Below are 11,749 nucleotides of genomic sequence, written 5' to 3' on the forward strand. Positions count from 1 at the left end.
CAGGCCTCCAGGATCTGAAGGATTCATGTTCTGTTATCAGATTCCTGAAGTGTGAGCTTCCTTTCAGAAATTACTCTGCCTGCCCCCGCCCAGTTGAATTTCCTCTCTGTGGCCACATCCTCAGGCTGCATCATTTTCCTCCTGGAAATGGGAGTGCAAGGCCCAGCCCCTCCTGGCGCGGCCCAGCCTTGGCAGTTCCCTGCCGCCACTGGTGCGTGGGCTCTGGTGCCTCCTTGTCCTGCTGAGGCTCCCCCAAGACCCCACCTTAAATGACGTCCAAGGCACCAGGATCCTAGAGCTCTGCTCTCATACCTCCCTCCCCGATTTGCAGCCCCTTCTCCCGATGTGATGCTATTAGGGGTTCCCAGCCAGGGCATCCAGTAGCCTTCTTGGGGAGTTACCCCTGCTCTGAGCCCTGAAGGATGTCTGTGTGAGTAAGCAATGTGGGGACATGGGGAAGGGCTTTCCAGGAAGAGGAACAGAGCAGACAAAAGCACAGAGGGTGCAGTGAGCAGGAGGCGAAGTGGAATCACAGTGCTTGCAGCCAGCTGGATGAGGGGACAGGCGTCTTTTTCCCTGGGGCTTCTGAGTACAGACTCACCCTGCATCCTATCCCAGCAGGCATTCTGCTCTTTGCTCAGGAACCCCAGCCCCATTTGCTCCACTTGCTTGCCCTTGGCTTGGTCTTCCAGTATCTTGGGCACCTTCTGTTTGAGGTCTTGGGTCTCTATTCCAGACCTCTTGGAGTTCAGCCTCATTGCACAATTCTAGCCCAGCTCACCTCCTCACTTAGCTTGGGCAAGACCTCCCCTTACCAGCCCCTTGCTAGGCTGTGTGGGGTGCAGAGAAGAATCAGGACTAGGTGGGAAAAGTGAATGTTGGAGGAAGATGATATTTCCAGTTCAGCCCTATTGGATTTGAGGAAATTCTGGGGTTGCTGTGTAGACAGTGCTGGTGCTCCTTGCCCCTCCCCCTGACCACAAGATTGCTCTTCTTTTCTTTTGCAGTAATAGAACCTTCTCTTTTTATCCAGGTGCATGACCACCCAGAATTGAGTATATTTCCAAGCCTTCCTTGATGCTTTGATTGGCCATGTGGCTAAGTTCTGGCCAATGAGATCTAAGCAAAAGGGTCGTGTGGCATCTTCCAAGAACATTCCTGAAATACTGCTGGTGGGGGCTGGTGCCCCCTGTTGTCTGTTTCTCATCTTCCCTCTATCCTGCTGCCTGGAATGTTGATGGGATGTCTGGAGTTCTAACCACTATCTGGGCCATAAAGTCAAGGATCGCATCCCAGTGATGGCAGAACAGTGACCTTTAAAGGAAGCTCATCTCTTGAATAAGTGTTCTGGTTCCAGCCTGGGGCTGCAGGCTTCCAGGCTTTTAAGTACCAGAGAAGTAAAGTATTTTGTTTAGGTTGCTGGTCTTTTCAGTCTCTGTCACTCACGGCAGAATGTAACCGTATCTGATCTAGCCCCATGGGGAAGTGTCGACTAGGCAGTATCTGGAACTGGAGCTCCAAGGAGTTTTAGGTTGCGGGTAGCAATCTGGCAGTCATCCTCCTGAGATGGTAATTGAAGCCCTGGGGATGAGTGAGATCATCCAGGCGGAGCATGGGGTGTGAAAAGAGAAGAGAAGAGGGCAGCCCCGGAGGTCAGCCCTCCCCCTTCTGCCCACCCCATCCCCTTTGCCCACTAAAGAGGCTTGTGGCTTTGCCCACTGGTTCCACCACCCCTTTCCGACACATGCACATCTTTGAGGAGGCTCTGCCTCACCAGATGTAGAGTTAGGATGGAGAGGGGTGGGGGGAGGACAAGAGATGTGTGGACTAGGGGTAGGGGACATCTGTTTGAGAGAGAGTTGTAAGAGCAGCTTTAGTGTGTGGCAAAATGGATCAGATCAGAGAAGGAAAGAAGGGGGTTTTAAAAAGTGTGACTATTATCAGTATCCCTTTCATGGTGTTCAAGTAAACACACACGAAGAGCTTGAAATGTGTTGAAATTGCCTTTTGATTGCTAGCCTGGTCCTCTTTTGTCTTAACAACACTCCAGAGACTGGTCCTCTTGGATGAGGGCTTCATAAGTGTTGCACAATAACAAAACCCATTTGAGCAGCTTAAGTACTGAGAAGTTACTGTCAAGGACACAGGGTTTTGTATGTAACAGATCTGGGGGGTTGGGGGTGGGGCGGAGCATCTGGGCTTCTTGAGAGCTTGGAACAAGGAACTGAAAATATACTGGGAACCAGGGAGCTGTTTCCCTGGCCACATTCTTTCCCCTGGAGCTGCCCGGACTCAGCTCCATGGCTCTTTGTGTATCTGCTAAATTGCTCTTTTCTTGCTGCAGGTTGTCCTTAAAAAAAAAAAAATTATTTTTTTTTAAAACAGTTTTAGATTTACAGAGAAATTGAGCAGCTAGTACAGAAAATCTCCAAATTGCCACCCCCTCCCATGCAGTTTCCTCTATTATTAACATCTTGCATCAGTGCAGTATATTTGTTACAATTATTGAATCAATATTGATACATTAACTGAAGTCTGGTTTATGTTAAGCTTCACTCTTTGTGTTGTTCGTTCTATGAGTTTTGACAAATGCGTAATATCACGTATCCACCATTATAATATCATACAGAATAGTTTCCCCACTCCAAAATTCCCCTGTGCTTCACCTATTAATCTCTTACTCCCTCCCTGAAACCCCTGGCAATCAGTGATCTTTTTACTGTCTCTATAGTTTTGCCTTTTACCGAATGACATATAGTTGGATTCATATAGCAGGTAGCCTTTTCAGACTGGCTTTTTTCACTTAGCAAGATGGATTTGTTTCTTCCATGACTTTTGTAGTTTGATAGTGCATTCATTTTTTACTACTGAACAATATTCCACTGTATGTACCACAGTTAGTTTATCCATTCACTTGTTGAGGAGCATCTTAGTTCCTTCCAGTTTTGGGCAATGATGAATAAAGCTGCTATAAAATATCCACATGCAGGTTTTTGTGTGGTTGTGTTTTCAGCTCAATTGAGTTGAGTGTGATTGCTGGATCATAGGCAAGACCACGTTTAGCTCTGTAAGAAACTGCTGAATTATCTTCCAAAGTGGCTGTACCATTTTGCATTCCCACCGGCAAGGAATGAGTGTTCCTGTGGCTCCACATCCTCACTGGCACTTGGTGTTGCCAGGTTTTTGGATTTTAGCCGTTCTAATAGGAGTAATCGTGGTATTTCATTATTTTACTTTGCATTTTCCTAGGATGTTGAGCATTTTTTCATGTGCTTATTTGTCATCTGTGTATCTTCTTTGGTGAGGTATTTGTTCAGATCATTTGCCCTTTTTTTTTTTTGAAAACAATAAAACACACTCCATTTATTTTAAATAACTTCCATTAAACTGACAATCAGACATATGATCATAAGATTTTTACAGAGAAATGTAAATGATTATAATAAAACAAAGGCCAAACATTTTCTCTCTCAAGCTCTCTTTCATATTCATATATGTATATAATTATAACCCAGAGATATCATATAATAAATGAATACACACACTCCAAGGTAGATGCACAAAGACGAAAAAATTTTGAAATCAGAGTATAGAGGGGCTCTGCTCTTTCAAAACAGTGCAGCACTGAAAGCCAGCTCAGCATCCTTGATTTGCCCATTTTTAAAAAAAAATCATTTTTATTGAGATATATTCACATACCATGCAGTCATACAAAGCGTACATTCAGTTGTTCACAGTACCATTATGTAGTTGTGCGTTCATCACCAAGATTAATTTTTGAACATTTTCATTACCACACACACATGAATAATAAGAATAAAAATTAAAGTGAAAGAGAACAATTAAAGTAAAAAAGAACACTGGGTGCTTTTTTTTTCCCTCCATTTTTCTACTCATCCATCCATACACTGGACAAAGGGGAGTGTGGTCCATATGGCTTTCCCAATCACATTGTCACCCCTCATAAACTACATTTTTATACAATTGTCTTCAAGATTCATGGGTCCTGGGTTGTAGTTTGATAGTTTCAGGCATTTACTGCTAGCTACTCCAATTCATTAGAACCTAAAAAGCATTGTCTATATTGTGTGTAAGAGTGCCTACCAGAGTGACTTCTCGGCTCCTTTTGGAATCTCTCTGCCACTGAAGCTTATTTCATTTCCTTTCACATCCCCCTTTTGGTCAAGAAGGTGTTCTCCATCCCACGATGCCGGGTCTAGATTCCTCTTTGTGAGTCATATTCCACGTTGCCAGGGAGATTCACTCCCCTGGGTGTCAGATCCCATGTAGGGAGGAGGGATTTGCCCTTTTTTTAATGGGGTCGTTTGATTTCTTGCCATTGGGTTTTAAGAGTTCTTTATATATATTTGGATACAAGTCCTTTATCAGATGTGTTTTGCAAATGTTTTCTTCCAGTGTGTGGCTTTTCTTTTTCATTCTCTCAAGAGATTGCCTTTTTATTTATTTTTCTTCTCCATGCACATGATTATTCCACATCTCCTGAACTTACTTGCCCTTCATTCCAACTACCAGAAGGTACTAAAGTTTCTCTTAGTCCCAGTTCCAAATTTTTGGAAGAGAGTATTATTTGCCCGGTTTGGTGAAGTGGGCAACTCATTGTAGCTGGTTGGGGGAATGGCACTTGGAATTATAAATTTAGTTTTCCAGACTCTGCGGTACAGGAAGACAAACTGGAAGGAGGTGGGAATGAAGGCCAAGCCTCACCCTCCACATAAACACATGGGGTAGAACCCCAGGTGGTAGGCGGGAGGGTTGCTGATGTGGTATAATATATGTAGGTGAAAAACATTTAACCAGTACGGAATGGGATTAAACAAAAAGCAAAATTTCCTATCCTCAGTTCCACTGTTCAGAACTTTTTCCATTTTTAGATATTCTGGAATTTTAACACCATAGTTCTAAATAATATACTTAACTCAAGAAAGCATCTACTAACACCTCATCATCAAAGCAAGGAATTTAAATCACACTGCCCACCCCAAGCATACTTTCTTAGTTTTGTTTGTTATTACTGCAGTCTCATATTGGTGCTATTTATAGTTCTAAACAATAGACTAATGTTTAGTTCTTCTTCTGTCAACTTCAGACAGAATTTCTTGTTTCCCCACTATTACATAAGAAAAATAAATTCGCTCCCCCTCCCCGCACCACCTGAAACTTTCCTTCCCCACTTCCTTCTCATTTATGTTGGTTTTTTCATTACATTTCCACTGTCAAAGTTTATAACATTTATATTCTGTTCTATAATTATAATTAAATCATCCATGCTTTATCTCTAGGATGATTCCGAAAACTATCTCAACCAATTTTATGATTATGTAAACATTATTTACTGCAGAACCAAGTAAGGAGACAGCTCCGTTCAGAAGGCAACTTAATGCCGTTTCCAGACCCTGTGCTGCTCCAAAGAGAATATTTGCTGTTTTAAATGTCAAGGTCAAATGGATTCTCTTTTCTTGCACTCCACTAATTGCTCAAAATCATGCCTCACGTGTGTTTACTTTACATTTGGTCCCTGGAATAGATTTTGTTTCCTTTGGTTTTCTAATTGCCTTTCTTTCTTTTTTTTTTTTCCTGAAAAAAGAAACAGATGTCGTCTCCATTATGTCACCGGAAAGTTTACTTGCTGCACACAGTTCCTCTTGCCTGGTCCTTTGTAGGTGTAATGGGATGTGGTAGCTGTGGTTGTTTATCTAGCACTCCTTTTCCCTCCCCTTTCTTTTGGCTAACAGCTGCTACCTCAGTCCAGTCATGTGATTTGGAGTTTTGTGAATTGCAGTGTCCTCAGGGGTAGGCTTGTTCTTGAGGTCTGGCAGTTTATACTACCCTATTCACCTTGATGTGACTCAGCTAAGGGATGGACACATGACCCAAGCAGGATAATTGGAGTCATTTATGGGTTTTGGTGAGTGAATGTTGAGAGAAGCACTTACCCCTTTAGCTTCAGGTAAGGCTTGATCCAGGGGCTCCAAAGGTGTCACCAAGGACTCAGGGTCACTATATTTCTCTCCTCTCCTGATTCTTCATAGTGGATTGCCAGCAGCAACATGTACTTCTCCGGTGCAGTAAATGGGAGAGGGAGTCAATCCTACCCATTCCCCATGCTCTAGAATACAGGAGGGAAATCAGAGCACTCTTTTACCAAAAGAAGGATGAATGAATTTTAAGCCACCGATGTTCACACTCCTCTCTATTAAATTTCTTTTTATTCCAGCAATCCTATTTTAAATTTTCTAAGAATGATTTCTTATTTATCTTCATAGCTGCCTCTTTGTGTTTTATGAATGGAGTAGCATTAGAATATTTTTTTTTATAAGTTCCCTTCTGTTTCTTGAATTATCTCTGTTTCTTCTGGGATTAGTTTATTCACCTTTTGTTTGGTTTATTAAAGAGGAAGTAAGCTGAGTAGTTCAGAGTACAACTCAGGAAAGAGGCTGCCTGGGTTCAAATCTCTGCCCCTTACTAGCTGTGTAAGCCTCAGCAAGTTACTTTACCTTTCTGTGACTCAGTTTCCTGTAAAGTGGAGATAACAGTAGCCCCTAGCTCATAGGGTTGTTAAATGAATGTTAATACGCATAAAATTCTTAGAAATAGTACCACACTCATAAGCTGTTTTTCCTTAACCCTTCTCCTTTTATTGGTTTTCTTTAACTGTCTGGTGATACCTAGTGATCAATTTATCTTTACGAACAAAGGGCAGGGTTGATCGATACTGGCAGTCATGTAAAGTGTTTCTCTGCCCTGGAGTGGGAGATGTGGGGAGTGGAGGGGTACATTTGCTAGCAGCCATCCTTTTGGGGTGTGTTGTCTCTCCATAGAGCATCTACTCTTGCTTTCCATACCTGCTCCAGTCCCTGGGCTGGCTTTCTCTCAGGCATGCTCTAAGTTATGTTTCTCCTGCCCCTATTGGTTCCTCATTGCAATCCACCCTCTTTCTGTCTTCTAGAAGTAAGTCAAAATCCCTGGGCGGTTGATGCCCCCCGTTCCCCTAACCATTTTGTTCTCAGCCCTTATATGAGTTTATTTCCCTTTTCCTTTTCTTACTGTGCTTTCGGTGGAATTTAGGGGCTAGGGATGAGCATATGTTCTGAGTCCACATCTTGAATTGGAAGTTGGTGAAATGGTTTAAATGTTTCTAACTCCATCTAACTCTGCACAGATGGTGCCTGTTGGGGCCTGCAGGTCCCCACGTTGTGTACCCAGACCTTGCACAAGAAGGAGACAAGGGAGGACCTATAACTTGGGCATATAAAATTTCTCATGAGCATCTCCACTCTCAAAGCCAGTTCCTCGGTGGGTCATCCATCTAGACCTTGTGGCTTCCTGCAAACCCCAGGCCCTCACTCAACGAACAGAAGGCGGCAAGCGCAAGGTGCATGAACGGCGGAGGCAGGCGGGTGGCCAGAGGGACAGACTTTGGTCTGTCTGAGGTGACTGTATCCGTGAAGCTCTAGGGTGTGGCTATGGGATTGGAGGTCACCTTGGGTGAGGGGCTGCCTCCAGCCACTCTCACCAACAGAAGCAACAAAGCCAACACTCCCAGGGCTCTTCCAGCCTGCCAGGTCCTGAGGGCAGCTCTGCACACAGCTGCCCGCCAGAGTCCAGGTCCAGAGTGGGCGAGTGACTGATGCCTCCGTGGTCACACAGCTGGTGAAGATACACCTGGATCTGAATCCAGCTCCATGCAGGGCCCGGGCTCTTAAACACTCAGCCTCACCACCCTGTCCATCCCCAAGCTGGAATCTGGACTCTGGTGGGTAGAGCAAGGTCCTGAAGGTCTCCTTGGGCCACAAAGGACCCAAGTGTCCACACCTCTGAGGCAGCAACTGGGACTGAAACGGCAAAGGCCGAGAAGCAGAGAGCTCTGGCTCCCTCTGGGGGTGATGGGAGGGTCTGCAGAGAGGCTGGCCAGGAGGTGGGCAGGGGCTGGGGCTGGAGCTGTGACCAGGTAAGTCCAAGGAATGAATGACTGAATTAGGGCCCTGCTCACTCCATATGAGGACAGAGCTTCATCTCCCCTCATTCCTGAGTAATGATCCCTCAGTATATACCTAATATATACCTCGGCACATCATTTATTAGAATAAAGACATAAAGCCATGTGATTACCTCCTGGCTCGTGGCAGATAAGGAGAAGTGAAGTACACGCAATTTAAAGAACTATTCTTAAAGAAGGATGGGGCCCAAGATTTATGGCCAACTGATTATTGGCAAAGGAGCCAAGTCCATTCAATGGGGGAAAGAATAGTCTTCAACACACGGTGCTGGGAAAACCGGATAGCCACCTCCCAGAGAATGCACTTGCATCCCTACCTCACATCATATATAAACATTAACTCAAAATGGATCAATGACTAGATATAAAAGCTAAAACCATAAAGCTCTTAGAAGAAAACATAGGGGGGAATCTTCATGCCCTGGGATTTGGCAGTGGATTCAGATTCTACACCAAAAGCATGAGTAAAAATAGAAAAAAAATAAATAAATTGGACTTGATCAAAATTTAAAACTTTTGTGCCTCAAAGGATGCTATAAAGAGAGTGAAAAGACAACCCATAGAATGGGAGAAAATATTTGAGAACCATATGTCTGATAAGGGTATAATAAACAGAATATATCAAGAATTATTACTTTTGAACAACAACAAAAAGAAAACCCACAACATCCTATTTAAAAAATAGGCAAAGGTCTTGATTAGATATTTCTCCAAAGAAGATATACAAATGGCCAATAAATACATGAAAAGATGCTAAACATCATGAGTCACTATGGAAATGCAAATGAAAACCGCAATGAGATACCACTTCTCATCCAACAGGATGGCTATTATTAAAAAAAAACAGAAGATAACAAGTGTGACAAGGATGTGGAGAAATTGGAATCCTCAGGCATTGCTGGTGGGAGTGTAAAGTGGTGCGGCAGCTGTAGAAAACAGTTTGGAGGTTCCTCAAAAAGTTGAACATAGGACATTACCCCACAATTCCACTCCTATATATATATATCCAAAAGAAGTGGAAGCAAGGACTGGAATAGATACTTGTACACCAATGTTCACAGCAGTGTTATTTACACTGGCCAAAAAGTGGAGACAGCACAAGTGTCCATCAACAGATGAATGGATAAACAAAATGTGGTATATCCATACATATCATTCAGCTGTAAAAAGAACGATACCTGCTACAATATGCATGAAACTTGAAAATGTTATACTGAGTGAAATAAGCTAGACACAAAGGACAAATATTATAGGATTCCACTTACATGAAATATCTAGAACAGGCTGAGTCGCAGAGACAGGAAGTGGATTAGAGGTTGCCAGGGGCTGAGGTGAGGGGAGAATAGGGATTCACTGCTTAGTGGGTACAGACTTTGTTTGGGGTAATGGAAAAGTTTTGTCAATGGATGGTGGTAATGATAGAATATTGTAAAAGTAATAAATGCCACTGACAACACTTAAAAATGGTAAAAATGACAAATTTCATGTTATATATAGATGTTATCATAATAACATTTTTTTTTTTAAAGGAGGAGGGGTGACCTGCTTTGTTCCTCTCTCCGTCCTACCTTCTGGAATGCAGATATAATGGCTCAAGTGTCCCACTGAGAATGGTAGCATGAAAAGACAAGCCGAGTTCTAGTCTGTGATGATTGTACATTTGCCAGCCCAGGATGCCGACAGTTGCTTTAGGGAGAAGGAGATACATTTCGGTTTTGCTTAAATGACTGTTATTCTAGTTTTTTGTTGTTGCTTATAGTCAAACTTATTTTGATTTAGTTTATTGCAGTTACAAAACTTTCCCTGGAGCAAATTTCCTAACCTCCCCACGTTTTAGTTCTCTTATCTGAACAATGACAACGCAAGTGGCTGTATCAGTGTGACCTATCGAGAAATTATCTAGTAGGTGGTGCGGAATTAACCTTACCCCAAAAGAGGCCTGGTCTTTGCCCTCGGATACTGGGAGGTAGGAGGTGATCTCTGTATTCCTGGAACGTCCTGCCGGTAAGCCCAGTGGGAGCCCAGATGCCACCTCTGCTTTTTCAAGTACCCGAGTCCGGGGCCTGCCGAGGGGCTTCACCCTGCCTAGGGTTCTCCTCTGTCTTGGCATTGGGCGAGGCGTGCAGCTGGCTCCCTGACGGCCTTCGGGCTGAGTGGGGGAGCTCAGAAAAGAGGAAGTAGCCTCCGAGGGGTGGCAGGGGGGAGCTCGGGCCTTCCTTCCAGTTTTCTTCTTGGACCAGCTCACCAGCCCTACAGCAGGTAGCCCCCAACCCCTGGGCCTGGAGGGAGGGTGGAGGGTCTGGAGCAGGGCTGGGTTGCATCTTGCTGGGGGTGGGGTGTCTGGGTGTGAGGGCTGGTCCCCCAACCAACCTAAGCCCAAGACACTAATCAAAACTGTGCTTGTAACCCAAACCCCTCCACAAACCCCAGTTCTCCCCAATCCATGTCCCATCATCCTAATCCCTACCCCAGCCCCAGTCCCAATCCCAACCTTAACCTTCACCTCACTTGCATAACAACTCCATCCATTTGCTAATCACCATCTTCATCTAATCTCAACAGAACCATCATCCTAACCCCAGTCTTAACCCCAGACCCAACTATCACTTTCATCCCAATCCCCAGCCCCTAATCATCACTGGCATCCAACTCCATCTTTCACCCTCACCCCAGCCTCATCACTCTTGCCTCAATTTCAATTTCATTACCAATCCCAAGCCTAATCCCATTCCAAATCCCAACCTAACCATCATCATCCTCACCCCACTCCAACCCCAGCCCGACTCTAATCTTCCCCTCACTCGAATCCCAGCCGCACTGCACTTCATTCATCTGAGTGCAGGGTCCTCAGCCCGGCCCAGCCTGGCCTGGGGGATGGTCATTCAGCTAATGGTATTGAAGACACATTAATTTCCCAGCCCCTAGATGTGACTGGATTCTGTGACTTACAGGGTTAAATGCTTGGCCTGTGTTTGGGGCTTTCCATTATTCTGAAACTCATCTACTCCTAGAATTGCCCATCTGCACCTCCGAATTTCCCTGATTTCCCATCCATAGGGCAGAGCACTCCAGCTGTCTGTGTTACCCCATTTCCCTCCTTCCCCAGCCTGAAAGGGAAGTTGGAGAGGAGTCCTGGTGTCAGGAAACAGAAACTGAACCCTGAGCCCAGAGGTAGCCATCCACAGTGAAACGACCTCTGCCCTTTCTTCCCCAGACAGGACCTTGGCCTCTGGGATCAGGGTTCGGGGGCCTGGGCTCCACCCCGCTCTCCCCAGATGTCCTGGGGCACTTGGTGTCTCTTAGTCTTTACCCGCTCACTTGCTTTCACACAGTCAGCAAACATGGAGTGCCCACTGTGTACCAGGCCACCCCAACCCCACCCTGTCACAGCTCATACCAGTTCCAGGAGTGGGGATTTAAAAACCCTGGCTTCAGAGGGTGCAAGCCTGGAGACACAAGGATGACCCTCAGAACTTCAAGTCTGGGGGACCATGCTGTCCAAAATGGTCATTGCCCAAGGGAGGGGCTGTTTCAGGGCTGCAGTTCTCCCAGCCCCCTAACATGCCCACTCCTTCCCATGACCTCCAATCATACCTCTACCACCAGGGGATGCTGATGCTTACCAGGCCCCCCAGCTCAAACCCAAGCCCAGGGGGCATCGGCCCCTCAACAACAGGCTTTCAAATGGGGATCAGGGTCTCCCTTTCTGGGGCTGCCCTGCCCTTCCTTTTT

The sequence above is a fragment of the Choloepus didactylus genome, chromosome 19, assembly GCF_015220235.1.
Source record: "Choloepus didactylus isolate mChoDid1 chromosome 19, mChoDid1.pri, whole genome shotgun sequence".
Taxonomy (NCBI): Eukaryota; Metazoa; Chordata; class Mammalia; order Pilosa; family Megalonychidae; genus Choloepus; species Choloepus didactylus.